Below are 13109 nucleotides of genomic sequence, written 5' to 3' on the forward strand. Positions count from 1 at the left end.
CCTTTTTAATATTACATGCCTGAAATCTGGTTCTGTTTCGGTTTAGGTGAAGTCCACCCTTCCTCCATGCTCCTTTTCCAGAAGGTTCCCCAGTTCCTAATACATCTAAACATTTCCTCCCTACACCTTTGTCTCATCCATCCACTGCAGTTCTCCCAAACTGGCTCTGCACGTGGAACTGGAAGCATTTCAGAGAATGCTACCATGGAGGTTCCAGACTTTAATCTCTTACCTAACAGCCTAAATTTGGCCTCCAAGACTTCTCTCCTACCTTTCCCTATGTCACTTGGTACCTACATGTACCATGACCATCAGCTTCTCCCCAGCATTGCCCATGAGTCTATCTAGATGTCTCAAGAGGTCTGCAACCTTCACACTCAGTAGGCAATTTGCCATGTGGTTATTCTAGTCATCACAAACCCAGCTATCTATATTTCTAACAGTTGAATTCCCCATTACTATAACCTGTCTCTTCCTGATAACTGGGGTCCCCTCCCCAGGCGGGGTATTCTCAGCATGAGAGGATAGATACCATAACATCATCTGGAAGGAGGGTCCCAACATGGGATTGTTTCTCTCTGCTCTAACTTGATGTTCTCCTTACTCAAGATTTTCATTCTCCTTAACAGCACAGAGGTTGTGAGACTGAGCCTGGGACGGCTGTCCTGTGTCCCTGAAAGTCTGATCTATGTACCACTCTGCCTTCCTTAGCTCCTCTGGTTTAGCCTGTCTGGTCTCAAAAACCTCAGTTTCTGAGGGCTACGAGTAGCTTGCACTGAATGCACACATACGCCACCTGCACACAAGGCAGGTTATTGTACATGCTGCATTTAATGCTATAAACTGGATAGCCCCACTCTGCTGCTGGTCTACTGCCTGCATTATTTTTACTCTCTTAGTGAGGCTTACTGTTTGTTTGTTTTGTGTGGCGTTAGTTTACAGTATGTTTGTTGGATGTATCTGGCTCTCACACTTCCTCTCTAAACTCCCTCGCAAAACACCTCGGTTCTCTAACTTCTCTGGTTGTTTAAGAGCTGACTTTTTAAACCCCAGTTCTCCTTGAGTTAGTCCCACCCCGAAGGGATCTTTAAGGATTAGGGATTAAAGGATGGTAGTAGGCTAGAGCCTCATTAGTAAACTCTCAGTCTAGCCTAGCAGGCTTCTTGGCTTAGCACACAGGCCCCAAAACAGACCACACTATAAACTTAAAACAAGCAAACACACAACAAACTAACCAGCAGACAACAAATTCACCCCAACGGTCATGTAGTCGCTCCTCCTTCACCTGGAGAAGCCCCTCAAAAAACTCCTCCATTTGCTGCTCCTGTTTGCTAGAGGATTCATTAAAGAATTAATAAATGAAATGACTGGTTATTTTTTTGGTAATCAAATTTAAAATATCTGCAGTAATTCTCCAATATTTTGGTTCTGTAGGATCATTTCCCAAGAGCTTTACTGACCAGTCCTACAATCAGAGCTGCTAGCCCTATTAAACTCAATAGAGCTCCAAAGAGGTGCTGGGTTTCTAGCACAGAGCCCTGAACCAAATATAGCCCCATTGACGTCGACAGGGCTTCAGCCAGATGAAGGTGAAGATCCAATTGCAGGATCAGAGGTCTGAGTTAGATTTTAACCAGGGTCTCCGAGGTGAAAGACAATGGATCCTATTTGAAGTTCCCCAAGATAGTGGACTGTACTACAAGATGTATTCCACTTCCTGAAAGGCAGAAAACAGAATGCAGTTCCCATTCAGCTACTGAATGTTATGTACCTTGACATTACATGAAAGTCCAGGATAGCTTCTGCAGTGGTGGTGGCAGAAAACACTTCTTTCTGTCTATTTGCTCAGTCCATCATGTGCACTAATTACTGCAAACCATCAGTAAGTTACATTCATAATGAATTTTCTTTTAAGCTATATTATTTCTTAAATTTAAGATAAATGTATTGCTGAGTTTGGAAACTAAAGTCATCTATTTCTCCCTGAAGTAAGAGAAGCACAGACAAGAGTGTAATTTTCTCCCCGAAATTAACTGCAACCTAGACCAAGAGCAGCCACCTCCAGGAGTTAGTGACAAATCCAGTCTTCATTCAAGTCTGGCCTTTCCACTGGGACTACCAGCAAAGGTGTCAATTAGTGCCAAGTATGGTGGTCCTTTCTGGGGGAGACGGACTGGTTCCAGGCTGCATCCGGAAAGGAGAGAGGCCTATTTTCTATTTCCAGTATGGATGTTGCATTCAGCCCAAGATGGAAGAAATTTGATGAGGTCAGGTGATCTCATCGGTCAAGTCCAAACCTTAGCCTAAACACCGGCCATTCCCATCCTAGTTCAAATGACACAGATTTTCTGGGACCTAGATTAAGATGACCAAAGTCAATTCACACAGATTACCGAGGAGTTGATTGGATGGTAACTCCCCTATACTAGGTACCAAGCTAGATTGGATTTATGACCCACCGGTGAGTGTGTTACAAGTCCCACCCTGTGCCTGATCTGAAAAGGATATGAGTTTGTTATAGTCCCTTCAAGAGAGTCCCTTCACTCTTTAGCTCAAGCTGAAGCTGCTCAGACTTTTAGCACTGTAGGTCCCTGTGTCAAGCCCTAGTATGTTGGATAAGCAGATGGCAGGTGTCACAGATTCATACAGTATTCTGGAGATGAAAAGTTCCCCATCACATTTCCAATTCCCAGAGCTATTCAAACCTCTTTCAACCATAATTGGAAAGGGTTTCACAATTTTAGTCTGAAGGAAATAAATGGCAATATATTGATTTCAATATACCTGTTTGTTTTCTCATGTCACTGTATATCAGGGGTCTCAAACTCATGGGCCATCTGCGGCCCGTGAACCTCCCCAGTGTGGCCCGCAGGGCTCCAGCAGTTGTGGGGCCAGGTCTCTCCCTTGGCCCCACCTGCTGCCCCTGGGCACTCACCCCCTCCCAGGCGATTTACAATGGCCCAGGGCCCTGGCAGCTCAGCAGAGCTGAGTGGAGTCTGCCTGCTTGCTCCACGTGTCTGCCAGCCCCTCACTGCGGCCCCGGGGCGAGGCTGTGCATCCGCATGCTGCCCCCGCCCCGAGCTCCCCAGTAGTCAATGGGAAGCTGTGGGGGCGGTGGCTGGGGGCCCCAGGTAAGCACCGCACCCCCAACCCTCTCCCAGAGCCTGCACCCCCCCTTCCCACACACCCTCTCCTGCCCCCAAACTCCATCCCAGAGCCTGCACCCCCACCCCCTGCACCGCCACCTCCTGCCCCAGCCCAGAGCCTGCACCCAGCACTCAAACTCTACCCAGACCCTGCACCCCAGACCTCCTCCCCCACCCAAACTCCCTCCCAGAGCCCAACCTCTCACCCCTTCTGCACCCAAACTCCCTCCCAGAGCCTGCACCTCAACTCCCTACCCCAGACCTCCTCCCCCACCCAAACTCCCTCCCAGAGCCTTAGGCAGGTGCGGGGTAGGTTCTGGGCAGCATGAATGACATTATTGGCCCGCTGGGAGGATTAGAGGACTGGTACTGGCCCAAAGGTAAATTGATTTTGAGACCCCTGGTGTAAATAGTCTGAATAATTAAGGCTTGTGCTGGTATCGTACCAAGCAGACTTATGCTAGAATTCTGCACCATATTTAAAAATGACTAGATTCTTTTCAGTACCCTAATGTTTTATGAGCAGTTTTACAGTCCTTGTGTTGTGTTGTCATGTCCTTCCTGAAAGCTGGTTGTTTGCACGGGCAATTGAAACTATTTGAAAGATAGCTCTGTTGCAGTTAGTGGGAGCAGCTCTTTAAAACAGTGGGTATGTATAGATGACATGTCTGGAAGGAAAACTAAAAAATTCATATATTTAAATTGTACAGGAGACAGTGAAAACATGAAAGGTTAATATGCAGAATACATCAGAAGAACTACTATCATGAACTAAAATGCACAGACAATGAACTAATTCTAAGTAGATGTTTTATATTGAGAAAATAAGTAAAGTAGGAGTGGGGAGAATTTATCTAATTCCCTGTCTTTGTGCTCAAGTGCTTCGTTTTAGACTTTCCTTTTTAGTGTTAATCATCTCGAGTTAGATTTATAGACAGGATGGAAAGAGGGTTTTTTTTTGTTTTGTTTTTTTACTTTTACTTAGCAACATGAGACAGTGGCTGGACCTGTACAATTGCCCAAAACTGCAAATGTTTTCCCCAAAGGCTCCCAAATCCCTGGCAAACACAACTGCTTTCTAGTTTATTGATAGGCTGCTAGGATTTTTAAAAAGAGCTTTAGTTAGGAAACCAGACTCTAGGAGAACACGTGAGATTGTCAAGAAGTTCTAAAGCAAACACATTAAGGATTTGGGAAAGAGCATTGGTGCCAAGTTGTGATTTCAGCAATATTGGTGTAAATCTGGAGTAGTTCCATTAACTTTGGTACAGTTGCACGAGTGTAACTTAGAGAAGAATTTGGCCCTTTTGTGTCTGGGGAAAGGTGAGAGATACTGCAGGAGGACAGAGTGTCCTGAGAAGGGTATGTAGGAATGGCTGATGAAAAACATATGGGACTAAAGAGAAATGAACAGAGAATGGAGAGGGATGCTAGCCTGGTAGCTTCATCTTCGTATTTCACTTGCTTGACGGTAATCTGATTTTAGTGGTCACAGTGTACATATTCTCAATTTAAGCATAAAAAGGAGCCAAGAGTTCTTATGCCAACACTCAAAAATCCCTGTAAAATATTGGAACTTTCCTTATGTGAAAGTACATGGCATTTGCTAACAAGGGTATGGGGGTGGGGTGGAGCTTATGGCAAAGCTAACTTCCAGAAACCGCACGGATAGAATATCCTTTTGGGAAGCTACCAGCAAGGTCAACTCAGTGCTGATGGGAGGATTGCTAATATATTGTCTGATGAGTGGTAGCAGAAATCAGGAATAATGCAGAGTTTAGGTATAGTCTTAGTGCAACTTGGTAGAATTTTTTTTAACTCTATACACCAGGACAGAAATAGCAAACATGTAATCCCCTCATTCAGGAACCTCAACCCAAGCACCAATGCTTGGTTCCCATGGAAAAAATCTGCATCAAAAGTTGACTCTAGTTAGAGAAATTAAAGCAAAGAACAAACTCCCTTGCTATTTGCCGCAGCTTCCCCAATCAGAAGGAACATCATAAAACTAACAACAGTGCAACATTTATTGAGGCTAAATAACACTCACATGCTAAGAAAAAGAACCTGTAGGCAGGGCCGGCCCACAACATTTTGGCACCTGAGGCGGGGAGCTCAAATGATGCCCCCATGCCCCCTCACTTGGGCCAAAACTTGGAAAGGTCTCAATTCTGCCTTCTTCCTATTCTACTCCTCTCATGGTACTGCTCTGCTACCCACCCAAATACAGGAGAACTAACAACTTAAAATGCCTTGTTCAAAATTTTTAAGTAACACTTAACTTTTAAACGCCTGAACAGCAAATGTAACTTGTTTTGTCTGCATAGTAAACAATGGCATTTTTATCTGTTTGTATAACCAAAGTGGTGCTTTCTGTGCCTTCTTGGTTGCAAAGATTTGAACTGCTTCCTGACGGTCCACAGTCTAGGCCAGCTCATGATCTATTGAGATGGTTGCAAGGCCGACCAGCCTCTCCCATGTCATTGTGGAGCGTAGATGTGTTTTTATTAACTTCAGCGAGGAGAAGCTGCGTTCTCCACTGGCAACTGTTACAGGAAGTGTTAGAAGTATGTGCAGAGCAATGAAAGCATTTGGAAAGAGGGTGGTCATCTTATTTGTGCACATATATTCCAGAATAGCCTTTGGAGTTGATCCTGCTGAAATGTATCTTGACAGGGCTTTCAGTTCATCACCTAAATCACTCGCATCAATATCGCACATGTCATCATGTGTCCACACTGTCTCTCGTGCCCTGAATTGCTGGTGTAGGTCTTCTTCAGGTATAGTCAAGAGTTTTGGAATATCATACAACATCCCAGATATACTGCTGTGTTCCTTGAGCTGCATGAAATGTTCTTCAACTGACTGTATTGCACAATCTGGCACCTGGTTAAAGAATTCAACTTTGAATTGTTGTTTGGGGTCTCTTATGGGATTATCCCATGCCTCGTAATCAAAATGTTGTCTTCTTCAGTGACTTGAATGGGTAGGAAAATATTCTTGAATGGGTGGGAAAATAGCTTCAGGGTGAAGTTCCTCTGCCAACTTCTGTGCACTCTTCAAAACATTTTGAAATCCCTCGTCTGATTGGTAAGACCTTAGGTATGACTTTGCTTTGTCCAGTTATTCCATTGCTCCAGATATATCAAGGTCAACACCTTGGATTCCCTTGCTTGTAACATTTATTTCAAACAGTATGTCATGCCACAACACTAACCCACACAGAAATTTTAAGTTATGTATGTTTCTGGTGATTCCATTTCCCTCTGCCACTGTTCTCCCATGAACAGTTCCTGTCATAGCATTATCCTCCATAATGGCAACTATGGCATCATCTATCTTCCCAATTTGGTGTTTGATAGGCTTTATTGCCTCCACTCGACTTTCCCATCGTGTGGCACTCAGTGGTTTCAGTGTCAGAGAGGATGTTCCCAGATGTTGCTTCAAAATTTGCCATCGATGAGTTGATGCAGAGAGAAATACATAGATGCTTTGAATTATATAAAAAAATTCAGCAGCCTCACCAGAAGCTGATGCTGCATCACTGACCACCAAGTTCAATGAATGAGAACTGCATGGGACAAAAACCGCTCACGGGTCTAACTCTCGGATCCGTGTCTGCAATCCTCTGTTCTTTCCTCTCATGTTGGCACCATTATTGTAGCCCTGACCTCTCATTTCAGCTTTCGCAATTCACGTATCTTCCAGCTTTTTAAGGAGCACATTTGTCATACCAGCTCCTGTAGTATCATCAATGTCAATAAATTCTAGAAAATGCTCTCTGACAGTAACCATCGCAGGGACATTTTCACTAGGTTCTGTTGTTGTAACAAAACGCACCATTAAAGTCATTTGTTCCGTATGGCTGATGTCAGGTGTGCAGTCCAGAATAACAGAGTAATATCTTGCTGACTTCAGATCTGCCACAATCTTCTGTTTGACTTTTGTTGCCAGTAATGGTATGATCTCATTTTGAATTGTTTTTCCAAGGTAGTGGTGTGTGTACATTTCTTGGGTGGTGACTCTTCTTAGATGCTCCTGGAGTACAGCATCAAACTCGGCCATCAGCTCCACAATTTTAAGGAAGTTTCCATTGTTTGGCACATACAGCTGATCTGAAGTGTCACGCAGTGCTAGGATTTGGGTAGCCAGCATTCTCACAATGGCAATGAGCCTTTTCAGAACATTTTGCCAGTAAAGAAACCCTGATGCAATCTTCTCTTGATGCTGATCATCTATGGTGGCCTTTAACCTTAGTCTCATCTCAAGCTCTTTCTGTCTATGGAATGCTCTCTGGTGATTTGCTGCCTTCTCATGGCCTGCCAGATTTCTAGCCAGATTTTCCAGACCTTTGTTCCTGTAGAACCCAGTGTGGCTGGAACATTAGACTGGAAGAGTTTGCAACAAAAACCGTATGCAGCATTCTGGGTTTTTGAGTACATAAGCCATGGCCTCTCCACTTTGTCACCATTCGGGATTTCATGCCAGTAATGTGTTGGATAGAAACTTCTATTTTCATTGTCTTTGGGGAACATGAAGTTTTTCACTTACTGTGGCCCATGTGGCCAAGGAAGTCCTTCAGGCTACTGGTCAAGTGGGTCCACAGTCCTGGATCATCTAGACTTAAGGAACTAAACTCACAGCAGCTGTTTCTTGCACCTCCACCACACTCTTCTCAGATCTACACTTTTCTTCAGGAATGTGCATGGTTACATCCATTTGAGATGGAGATACGGATGCTGCAGTAGCTGCCAGGTCACCTGCACTCTGACTAACTGGAAGATCAGGCATCTCCTCACCACTCACATCTTCACTGGGACCGGAAGGCTCACCGTGAACATTTGTGTCTCTGTATCTCAGGAGAGCTCCTTCCTGTTTAAATAGCAAAGCTTCCTTTGCTTTCTTTCTTTTTCTGAATGCTGGCCCAGAGGGGCATTTTCTTCTTTCACTCATGACTGCTGTTCTATGCCAGCTATAGTGGCTCTCAACACTCAGTTGAAGGGGACAAATAAGCAGGCTGGTAACAGGGCCTGAGTGAGGGAAGATACCAGCGTCTTAAGGGCCTAACTGGCTCCTACCACTTCAGTTGACTGCCTGTTCTCCTCAGGTGGGTTCAGGGAAGCAGCAGGAAACAGGAAGCTCCCTGAGAAGCTGGGGTTAATCAGTCCAGGCCTTGGGGGTGCTAGAGAGGTACATAAGAGGCTCCTCCTCCTCTCTCTCTCCCTGCAGCTCCTGCTGCTTTCTGTTATTCCCTCTCACCTTTTCTCCAGCCCGCCTGTTATGTCTCTTGTGCCCTCCTTCCTCCAGCACAGCACTCCACCCTCTCTGTGCATCTAGAGCAGAGAGAATACAGATGCACCAGCAGCAGACACAATTTTCTACACACTGGGTCTTAGTGGCGCTCCCCACAGTCTGGCACCTGAGGCAACGCCTCAGTTCGCCCCATGGTAAGGCCAACCCTGCCTGTAGGACTATATTCAATCGGTGACTCCCCCATCACAATATATAGTGCATATGTACACGTCTATCCATTGCAATCTATATTTTACATGAGATATAAATTCTGCACTCAATCCATTTTCACCTCCTTGACTTCACAGAAGCAACTCCTGATTTCCAGCGGAGTAAGGGAGAGCAGGATAAGACCCATACAATACAGCTCAAAGACAAAGGTGAACTTTTGAAAGGCACAAAGAAGAGTTAGGTACCAAACTTCCATTGATTTTTCAATAGGATTTGGGTGCCTAACTGCTGTTGTTCCTTTGCAAATCTCACTTAACATTTATAGCACTCCTTTATTTGCCTTATGTATTTAGACCATAAGGTCTTTGGGGCAGGGAATGTCTTCTCATCTGTGTATGTACAGCATCTAGCACAATGGGGCTCTGATTTCACTGGAGGCCTCTAGGCACTCCTGTAATACAAATAATTTTAGCAAGGGTGGCATAATATGTTCCAATATAATCAGTGCAGATAAACTTTTAATCAACCATTAGTTATTTAGCTTTTATTTTAGTACCAGCCTTAAAAATATCCACTACCCAACATATGAGCAAAGTCCTCTCTTTCTCGAGGGAGGGCTGGTTGGCTTGAAGGATTAGTGAAGGCATATGGAGTAGAATACATTTCAAGTCATTTATGAATATTTTTTTTAAAAAATGGATATTTTTCTATGCCAGATGCACTAAACAGCAGCAGGACATCCGGCCCATAACTCATTGAAATGAACATTTCCGGTCTTGATTTCAGTTCCCCTTAAATCACAAAGCCCTTTTCCCACTCCACTCCTGGGCTCCAGCCTCAGCAGGTGGTGATTTCACAGATGCTGGATGAGATCTGCTGGAGCTGGAGCTGTCTCATAGGGGCTTAAGGAAGCAGCCGTTTGGTTACATAGTGCAGTATTGTAGAGTGTTTCTATTCCTGCACTGCTTTCTGTCCCAAAGGTTATAAACTAACCATATTAAACATCCACTTTGGAAAACTGCTACATAAACTGCTGTGGCCTGACTCCATTCCCCAGCAGGGCTCCATGATATCTATTGATATTCAGGGCTGGACCTAAGTGCCTTATGATACATAGCCTATCCCTCACCACTGCCCCCTGCTGCATAGAACTAGACCTGCTCAGTGTGCATTATCAGCCCTTATACTAGGGTAGCTAAATGAGATCTTCCTTTTGTTCCAGAGGTATGGGACTGTGTTTTTGGAGCAAATGTTCTGGGTTCTGCTACTGATGCCGCATGTTTGCAGCTTAACGGATGATTGGTTCCCATTGTTAGTAGTAGGTTACAACATGTAAAAGTGCACTTTGGGGACTTTATGCCCCAGGATCCTGCCTACAGAGCACAGAGTGAAGAGAAAAATCTAGGGGCTGGCCAGAAAATCTCAAGCTCCTCTCCTGTCAAAATGTTCTCACAGGCCCATGAGAAAGCTTTCCCAGCCTCCCCAGATAAGTGCAGTGTAGGACCCTGATGATCTCCCTTGCAGCTGACTTTGTACAGAGCAAAATCAAGTCTGCACAATTAGGTGTAGGCTGAGGAATCTCATGGATCTGATGTGACTTCACAGGTGCCTAAAGGGCAGGGAGGGGAGTAATTTTTGTACTGGATGCCCCCTCCAATTTTTGCCATTAGGAAATTAAGTTAAGTAAAGCTGGTCAGGAATTTTGCAATTAAACTTTTTATTGGTCAGAAAATGCTAAGTTGTCAAACACAAAAGCATTTTGGGGAAAGGGTCCGTTTCTGTGAATTTCCTGTTTTTACCAAAAAAAAAAAATTGTCAAAACTTCCTGTTTCAACTTTTTTGACACGAAAAAGTAAAGGTTTTCAGGTAGAAATGAGTTTTTGCTTCAAAATGTAAGTTAAAGTACAGTAAAAATATAAAATGTAAAAAATATGAAAATAAGGTTTGAAATCTAAATGGAACATTTTGATTGACCCACTCACACCTGGGTTAGGCCAACCTTGGTGCTCAGCCCCAGGTGCCAATCATTTGGGTTAACTTTGCAGTGAAGACATACGCTGAGGTAGGAGCACAGGCGGTGAAAAAAGGCAAGTGGGGCAGGGTTTGGGGGTTATAGGTAAGGGGTCAGCTGGGTTGCCACAGGCAATCCTTAATATAGGACTCCATGAAAGCTAGTCCTGGCTTTAGACACTAGTTCTGCAACTTAATGCAAGTCCCTTCAGGTTGAGTGATCCCCAGTCCCAAATTCTGAATTCATAAAGTAACACATGAATATGTAGCACCCCATGACACACATTCTTGCACAATATTAGCTGTGAACATAACCATCTGCAAAACAGACTTTAAAAAGCTACTGTTGTATAGACAAAGTTCACTACTGTAGTACATTGTGCTCCCCAGGGAGATAACATATTTTACCAGGATAATACCCAACTAAAATAAAACAAATTATTTATAAGGGAGTGTGTCATTTTTTGGACTGTTGAATATAAATTATGCATGTTTAAGAAGCTATAAAACTGGGACCACAGCGTGTAACTCTAAATGAAAGCTCCTCTGTGAAGAACTGTACCAAAAGACGGTAAAATATTGGAATTAAGGAGGACAGAATGCACTAACATCATCATAAAGCATCAGGGCAGTGGTATATTTTGTCCCCAGATGAAAAGGTATTTTTTCATCTGAACAGAATTTAGATTTATGTTCATCTCTCCTATTAACCTTGTGAAGAGCTATGTGTGGGAAACACCTTGTATCAGGATTGGAATATAACTCTAGAATTTAGCAGTGCTGAACACAGATGACAGTCACCTGTAGTTTTATGGATATGAGTGACCTAAAATAATCCTAATTACTTGACTCTGTTACGTAGATCATTTTCTAGTTGCTGCAAAATAGGAAACAGTCTTGCACCACAGTTTTCTGCAAGTGCTGATAGATAATTTATTTGCACAATCTTGGTGGGGGGGGGGAAGTTGACTGTGTCTAAAGTGCAATGATAAACAGCCTTTTGGGTACACAGTCATCCAAGGCACGCAAGCCCCCAAAGGCTCTCTATGCTAGTTTTGTGGTGCTGACCTTCTCTATCGATGCAAAAGTTCAGCCCACCACAGGAAGTCAAAACCACAACAAATAGGAAGAGTTTCAAAATGAGGGGTGTAGAGCTGCCTGGGGAAAAGAGAGCTCATGTATCTGCTTTCTGAGACAGATTGATCCAAACTGAACATAGTGTTCCACATGAGAGTGTACCATCAATGTGCATAATGGTAATATAATATTTTTGGGTTTTTTTTTCCTATTCCTCTCTTTATACCTCCTAACATATTGATTGCTTCCTCCACCTTCCCCCCAGTGCTGCTGCATGTTGAGCAGATGTTTTCACTGAGCTTTAATGCAGTGATACCCAGGTCTCCTTCATGACTGGTGATAGCTAATTTGCAACTCAGCAAAGTAGGGAGGTAGTTCAAATGATTTGCTTCCCTTGTGCATTACTTTACATTTGTCAACACAGAATTTTATCTTTCCATCATGTGATCCATTTGCCCAGCTATGGTAAGTCCTTCTGAAGCTCCTAACAGTCTATTCTAGTCTTGAGTAACCTAAATAATTTTCTTATTTGCAAATATTACCACTTCACTTTTCCAAATAATGAACATATTAAACAACACTGGCTCTTGCATGGAAATTTGTGTCATCCTGCTGTTAATCTTTTGTCATATTTGACAACTGTCCATTCTTTTCTACTTTTTGTTTTCGCCAATTTCTAATCCATGATGTTATTTTAGTTCTCACCCTATAACTACTTTCACTGGTCACAGTGAAAAAGTGAATTCCTTTTCTAGAAATATTGTTGTTCCCAGTGATTTTCTTCTTTTTAAGTACAGAGAATCTCTTTCAAATCAGTAGAATCTTTCAAAGTGCTATCAATATTTTACATGCAGTTTCCTTTATCCATTATTTATTGACACATTCAGAAACTTCTAGCAGATTAGAGGGGCAGGATTATCCTTTGCAGAAGCTATAAGCGATTTGTGTCTCTCATATCGTGGTCATGTGGGTATTTCGCAGTTCTGTTTTTAACGATTATTTCAACCAGTTTTTCCAGTACTGCAGTAAGGCTTACCTGGTCTGTGACTCCCAGAATCATTCCTAGCCCCTTATCTAAAGATAGGTATAACATTTTCTACTCCCACTCCTCCGGTATAGTAGCTAATGTGAAGTTAAGGAAAGGAGCTCTTTCCCAACCTTAGTCTCGTTTGCTTTGAGAAGTGACTATTTTTTTCTCTTGTGTGGGGAAGGTAATTTTTAGGCTTCACCTTCCTTTCCTCCTGCCCCCCTAAATGAACCATAGAACTGTTCTCCAAAGAGAGCCCTCTCTGCGCTATGGCTTATCTAAATTCTTCCCTTGTTCCCCAAGCATTCTTCCTTAGCAAGTCACCTGACCTCATTCCCATCACACTGATTGGAATGGAAGTTCCCAGGAAGGCAGCAGGCCTAAGT

The sequence above is a fragment of the Lepidochelys kempii genome, chromosome 5 (assembly GCF_965140265.1).
Source record: "Lepidochelys kempii isolate rLepKem1 chromosome 5, rLepKem1.hap2, whole genome shotgun sequence".
In the NCBI taxonomy this organism is placed as follows: Eukaryota; Metazoa; Chordata; order Testudines; family Cheloniidae; genus Lepidochelys; species Lepidochelys kempii.